Genomic DNA, 7616 nt, shown 5'->3' on the forward strand with positions numbered 1-7616 from the left:
TTAAAGAGAAGCAAATAGGTAAATGAATCACATGAAAATGAATCACATGTAAATGAATCACATGAATATGAATCACATGAAAATGAATCACATGAAAATGAATCACATGTAAATGTATCATATGAAAATGAATAAATAAATTAAAATGAAAAATATTTATTGAGTAAAGCTCGATCATCTATTCCTGTCTAGACCGTGTTTCCTTGTTTATTGATCTAAGGTTCAAATAAAGACGCTGACCTGCATCTGCTTCCGCCTCTCCTCCCTGTGTCGTTATAATCTGATGATGATGAAAATCTGATGATGTTTTAGGTCATATTTTTGTAGATATACAGAAAATTCTAAAGAGTTCACAAACTTTCAAGCATCACTGTATGTATGTCTATAAATCATTTTGAAAATCAAGTTAAAACATTAATTCCAGTTAACCAAATTAATAATGAAAATCACCCAGCACTAGCTTGAATACTCTGTCCAAAAAATGCAGCTTTTTGCTATTGTTGTCATCTCTTTGGAAAGCAACATACAGGTGCATAAAAAAAAAAAATATGCAAAAGTTAATTTTTATCAAAAATCGAGTATCTCAAAATATTGGAATAAAGAATGATTTAATCTGAGCCAGCACAGAAAATAAGCTAACACATGATGTAACACAGGCTGTACTGTATATTCTCACCGAGCTGAAACAAGCTGCTCCTAAGACAACGGATGACTAGTAATGAGTAATGTTCACTAATGTTCAGAAAGAGAACATGCAATCCATCTTCATGAGAATGTATAAAACACAAAATACTGCATCAGGGAAATAATATTTCAGTTCATCCAAAGTGAAAGTGCCACACAAATCTGTCAGAAGTTCCAAAAAAGGTGCACTCTAAAATTGCTGAGTTAAACAGAACCCAGTTTGGGTCGATTCTGAAATCCAGCGCTGGATACAATGTGGACCGACTCAGTCTGGGCTGTTTTATCTCAGAAAGGTTGGGTTATGATGTTGACTCAGCATGCTGGGGTGATTTATTTTTAACTACAAAAATAACTTTTATCTACAAACACACCCAGTGGAACAATATAATTTATTTTTGAAGAACTGTTGAAAAATTATTTTGCTACAAAATTTCTGTTAAATACTCAATTTAAACAACAAAAATAATAACATTGTATTTATGCATTTTATTTCTTCAAAATGTGTTTGATTCATACAATTAGGCATGACATTGTAAGTACTTAAATACAATATAATTTTAGTTATATATCCAGCAAAACAGCTACACTGTGCATGTTACTAAACAACTATTAATCACATAAAAACAGAAAAATCATATAAACCATTAAATATTATACAATGGTTTGTTCCGGTCAATTAATTTGATTGGACAAGCTACATTCCAAGAGTGCTGATACTAAGCATACAACGACTGGTACATTAATCAACCCAAGGACAAAGTGATAAATGTGACTTGTAGTGAGTCTCCTAGAGGCTTCATCAGATAAACTCCTCAGATGCCAATCCTGTCAGGTGAGATTTCCACCAATGTCTTGAAACAGTTCCTGTCCATTTTAGTGCTCTCTTCCATTGACTGGGTGCAGTTTGATGTCGTGTGCTTTTTCAGCTGCTTTTTCACCTGCAGGTTTTTTATGATATTGAGGTCTGGGGAACTTTGTCCAAGGGTCAGAGGTCATTATACACTCAGTGTAGAATTGTGTGCAGTCTGATTTACTGTGCATGATGAACACACACTTCTCACGTCTCTGAGTCTGTTTAATGTGTTATAATTAAATGAGTGATGTGTTTATAAATATGTCCTCTATTCCCCAAACAGTGAAGTGCAGGAACACCGGAGTCTTCATCTCACACACAGATGTTCACCACACACTGAATATAAAAGAAAAACATGTGAATTAATTACCACAACTGGATTGTACCACAACTTCATGATCAACATGTAATGATCTCTGTTCCAAGAGAAACCCCATCATCTCCTGTTTATAATTAATCATTCAACATTTCTTCATTATTACTAACATCTGTTTATATAAAATCTTATATATCTGTGTTATAACATTTAGCTAGAACAAATGAGAACTTCCACAAGTTCTAACAGAAAATGAGCAGACACATCACATCACTGCTCTCACGAAATCTCAACACTATTTTTTTTTTTGCCAAGAATGCCAACGTATTTTCTAGAATCTCTGATGGTGCATTTTGGATTTTAACTTGATATCGAGACTGACCAACGCATCTTGAAACCAGTTTTGACAAATGTATTTTTCTGTTTTAGCAACCTATCAATGTTATTGCTGTACCTCCAAGCCAAAAATAACACTATTCTCACTCATGATTAGTGTATATTAAATGTAAAACTCTGATGTGATGTGAGACCATTTGGCAATGAGTCTCTTTGAGCCAAATCTTTTGGTGAACGTTGGGAGCTGACTTGCAAATCTAAACTCCTGTAATCTATTCTTTTGCTGAAAATTCATCAGTATTATATTTTCATAATTTTCTAATGCAATTAATCACATACAGTGCAACATACTAGCAGTAATTTATCCTCTCTGTAGTGGACTTACACATGAAAGAGACTGTGGTAAAGTTAGTTTCACTTTCACATATTGAGATTTCTGCCTTCAGTAGCTTTAGATCAGTAGCACAAAAAGGTTAAAACGTCAATTATTGTTATTCACAACCAAAACTAATCAGCTACAACTTATTTTTTTCTAGTAATTTATGCTGTCGAGAGAATCTGTTCAACTCCCAACAAAAACAGACACGTTCACCTTCCCCAGAATACTAATCACAATCACATGTTCCCAATCACACTCACAATCACACCACACTTTAAAAGAGACTGTTCATTCACTATACCTTTGCGACTAAACACTCAGTTGTTCTAGTCGTTACTACTCCTTCCTATTGCTGTGTTATTCTGGTTCTGGTTCTGTTTTGTCCTCAACTCTGATTATCTGTCTTACCTGCTCTAGACTGTTTGCCTGAATGCCTGACCTTTGCCTGTCTCCATTGCTGATTTTGCCTTGCCCTTTGGATTACATTATCTTCAATAAAAGCTCTTAACTGCACTTGTATGCTTCCTTATCTTCATTACATGACAAAGATCCAGTGGGCATTACAAACAAGTAAACCAAAGCTAACGAAGATAGCAGTGCATTTAATGTTGTGTAAACTGTACTGTTTCACACATTTTTGCTTTTTCTAGTGTACAGTAATGGTTTTATGGATAAATATATTGATATGAACCTTCACTCTTAAAACAGATATGTTAAAAAATAACAATGTAATTTTGAACACACCTGCGTGTCTAGTTAAGGATAACACATTCTGTGTTGCTTTCAACACAGTGTGTTTAGTACATTTAACACATACTGTGTGTTAAACATTTCCACAAAAAGATGTATTACAAAATAACACAAAAATTGCACAGATGTGTTGTTTATACTTTTTCCCCTACAATTATCCTACAATGCAATTTGTTTGTATGCTAAAATTCTACTAAAATGCTCACAAAATAAACATTTACATGCGATGCAGGTGATATTTATTAAAATCATTAAAACATTTGATAGATGTAAGAATTGGAGTTGATGCATCTTCTTACAAACCTCCCTGCCTTCTGGGAAGATTTGAAAAGCTGTAAAAGAGCAAAAAGAGTGTTGGTTAGTTGTTAGCTACAAAATATGGACAAATGCCTTAGCGCTTTAACTGAGAAGAATCCCAGATTGTGTAATTTTGGAAAAGTGACCTATACTATCTTAATGAACAAAATGACCCTGTAGCCTCACCAGGAAAATCTAGCTGAGTTGGAAATATATATTTTCCAGCCTTTAGCACCTCACCACCAATTTATTTGCACAACCTAATTAATTTAACCAACATTACAGAGATTGTGAAAAGCATTACAACTTACTGTAGCATTTCAAACTAACTGTTCCTCAGTGGTGGAATGAACTTCCAACCTCAATCCGGACCACAGAATCTCTCACCATCTACAAAAAAAGGGCTAAAGACCCACCTCTTCCATGAACACCTAACCAAGCACTTACACCTCTACTCTGCACACTTTGCTTCTTCTGGAACTCAATTAATGGATCTTGTATGGTAGCACTACTTGTATTGTTCTCTGTTTGATATATCGCCTTGGTTGTATTTTCTCATTTGTAAGTCGCTTTGGATAAAAGCGTGTGCTAAATGAATAAATGTAAATGTAAATATACTGTAACCCCATCCTCTCTTTTTGTCACGTTAACCTTGTGAAGAACTTTTGGCCTTGACATTACTGAGCTAGTGAAGTTCCGTTAGCCATTGACTGCCTGCACCTGTAAACTTGTGATGTGTCATTCATGAACAAATCTTTAATATGACTTGGGAACAATCAGTTGTCTCAGAGAGTGATTTGTTCATTTTGTGATGAATACGCATGCGCTGCAACATCCCCATTGGTTCTGAACAGGAAAAAGAAATGATTAGTTCACCTCTTGAGTCTTCGATTTCAAGTTATTCGTTCTTCCAGTGAGCTCCCCATAGGCAATGCACCATGCAATACTGGTGCATTTTTTACAGCAAAGGCGGATCATGGAGCCTCTCAACAGTTCCCAGAAGTTAGCATAAAAAACTAGCAGCGCAGTAGAGTTTCAGCAGAACAGACCGTTTGTGAGGCACTTTTAAAAAGTAAGGCGTTTAAAGAATAAGATCACATACTGTCAGTGCATCTGAATAAAATTAACGTGTACATTAAAGCATGCTAGTGAAATATTCCTCAATAAATTTATTAGGTTTAGGGTATGTTATGAGACAACAGATTAGGCTAGGGTAGGCTACTGGAAGATATCAACATAACAAACCACGAACAGCCTATTAAATTAATTGTAAAATTCTTTCTCTTAATGCAATTTCATCCATGGTTGTGAAATTAGAGGAATAGGGTTCTAAACATTTTTTTTGTGTGTGTGTGTGTGTGGGGGGGGGGGGGGGGGGGGGGTGTTTAAATACTAGTTAAATATAACACTGGGGCATGCGATAGTAGTCGGTGAAAGTGGTAAAATGAAGATGTCCATTTTATTCCTTATTACATGTGTACAAAGAATAATATTATTTTGTAATAAAGAATAAAATTCCTTATTGTAGGAAGAGAGACATTTTTTTTTACAATGAATTTTTTACTATTGATATATCTTTCAGTGTCCCCATCCCTTCTTTCCTCAGTCTTTGAAACGGATATAGGCAGAAGACATGGTACTGCTAATTTATAAATATTGAAAATAATATCACATCAAAATAAGAAATATTACTACAATTAGTAAGACTTCATACATATTATACCTGTGTCACCTGCAACACTATAGCTGTGATCAGCAGCAATGTGCTCTATGTTTGTAGGTCCAGGGGTGCATCATGGTGCAGGGGCCCTCCTCTTTTTGACCACAGGATGATGCACAAAGATGGTGTGAATATCACCTGGTCTCAGCCTAATCTTGACCTTTTTGTTCCTGACAAACTGGTCTGCTTCAAAATGTGCCTGCAGAGAGACTTGAGTTTATTTCCCACACACAAGATCAGCCGAGATGCAAATTAGTTTATGCTATACTCTCTATGTGCAATACATATTTTCCAGCTTTTGACTGGAGTCATGTTTTTTGTACAGTCCATATTCAAATAAACTTATAAATAAAATAGAAACAACTAAGAACATGAGATAACGGCAGGAGTCTCGGCTCCCTGTTCCTTTTTTAAATAAACCTAACATTAATCTTTCCCATGGCGTGGTCTTTGTGAAAAAGTGCAAGTATATTTAAGTATTATTAACTCACAATTTTTTGGTGTTGTAATGTTTTGTTATATTTCGATTGCTCCTGCTGATTTGAGCCAACTGTTTTTTCTCCACTCCATGTCAATGGGGAAACCATAATTCATACTCCTTCCTCTGAGCAATTGGAGCATCCCCATGTAGCACAGCAAACCATGATGGACACAATACAAGGACAACATGCAGGAAAGGACAGACAAAATGCTTGACATGCTTTTCACTTTATTAGAAATGTGTTTATAAATCCATTGCTGTAAATAAGTGCATAGCAAAAGTCAAAATTCATAAAATATATATGATTGTGTATGAAAATGTGTTTTAAGTTGTTTTTAATGCTTAAAGTTGTTTTTTTTTTTTTAATACATTATTTATTCTATATTTAAATAAGTGCCAGGGTGCATAAGAATTGTAAACATTAAGATTAATATAATTTCACTTAATTAAATTTTACATTTCAATTATTTGAGTTGATAGTCTCCTGTCTCTTGTCCTATTTGAATGTCATAAAGATGACATTAGTGATTGCCCTTGACTAACTTACAAGTTTAAGAACATAAAAATATTCATTAAAAACGGTCTTTAACCCTTAAAGACCAAGACTGATTTTTGGGAAATCTGACGCTCCTGTATTTAGTTTTTCTAACATATTCTAGCAGTCAGCATTGAGTGCCATATATCATTTTAAACAGGAGCACTTTAATTTTCAATCTACCTCATTTAAAGTCCCAATTTTATTATTATTTTTTTTGTCTGAGAATGGATGATTTATCCAAAATTTTTAGAAACACGGCAGGAACAATTTGGTGTTTTTTTTCTTCTGTGAACTCAAACAAAACAAAAGTTATACCTGGATGTTTTAGACTACTAAATGATTTTTTTTTCTTCATCTAACAGTCCCATAGCAAGTTATAGCAATTTATTACAATAATATTATAGACATTTTTTAATGAAAATTCAATTCTGCAGAATGTGATAGCATAACCATGACATATGTGCATTCACCACTGAGCATATGAGTGTCCAACTGAGACAAATGTGATATCCAGGTGTGTAATAATATCAGGTGTGCATGTGGTTTTAATGTTATGGCTGATCTGTGTATTTTAGGCCTAATAATGTGTACCTTATGGTGCTGAGATCCACATAATAACTCTTGTCTCTTCTGAACCCATGCATGCATTCAGGGCCTGTTCACTGGATAAACTTTTTGTTTTATTTTTAATTTGAAGGATGCATGAAACTTTTTAAACACCATTTTACTGATGTCATTAAGAATAAATGATTCCTTAAGGTCTAATACAACCTGTAGTTTACAGATTAGTGCTTGGTTTTGCTTTGTTTTTTTTTTGTTTGTTTGTTTTTTTGTTTTGTTTTTTATTCAGCACTGTTGTAGGCTATTCAAGAATTCTGTTGTGTCTAGTCAGTGTGTACTGTCCTGTGAACTGATTGTGGTGTGTATTTGTTGTATATTGTTTCCCAATGTTATGTATTTGCACTTTTTGTAGATGTGTATGGTTGTTTCAGCATGGTCCTAAAGAAGAATATAATGAAAACTGACTTAATTTGATTTGATTAACTGAGCCACAAAAAAGCAGAAAAAGTGGACACAGACACACACACACACACACACACACACACACACACACACCTGACAATGCACGCACCTTAAAGAAAAGTGTGCGTGTGTGTGTGTGCGTGATTTTATATCTTAGTGGGGACTGTCGTGGCAAACAATCTTTCCAGCCTAAGTGAAAAACTTCAGAGACAGGGAGTTAGTAGATGTCAAAAAGTAAT

At 34.5% G+C, this 7616-nt stretch overlaps 1 long non-coding RNA gene across 1 annotated transcript; it reads right to left on the bottom strand.

Moving 5' to 3' along the window:
• Positions 1–1054: 1054 nt before the first annotated feature.
• Positions 1055–3028, bottom strand: LOC108280108 (uncharacterized). Its single transcript, XR_001815693.3, has 2 exons — positions 2870–3028; positions 1055–1873 (listed from the first exon to the last, which is right to left on the bottom strand). It is a non-coding gene; the product is annotated as an uncharacterized LOC108280108 (long non-coding RNA).
• Between the last annotated feature and the right edge of the window lie 4588 nt (positions 3029–7616).

This window comes from Ictalurus punctatus, chromosome 19 (assembly GCF_001660625.3).
Source record: "Ictalurus punctatus breed USDA103 chromosome 19, Coco_2.0, whole genome shotgun sequence".
NCBI classification, from domain to species: domain Eukaryota; kingdom Metazoa; phylum Chordata; class Actinopteri; order Siluriformes; family Ictaluridae; genus Ictalurus; species Ictalurus punctatus.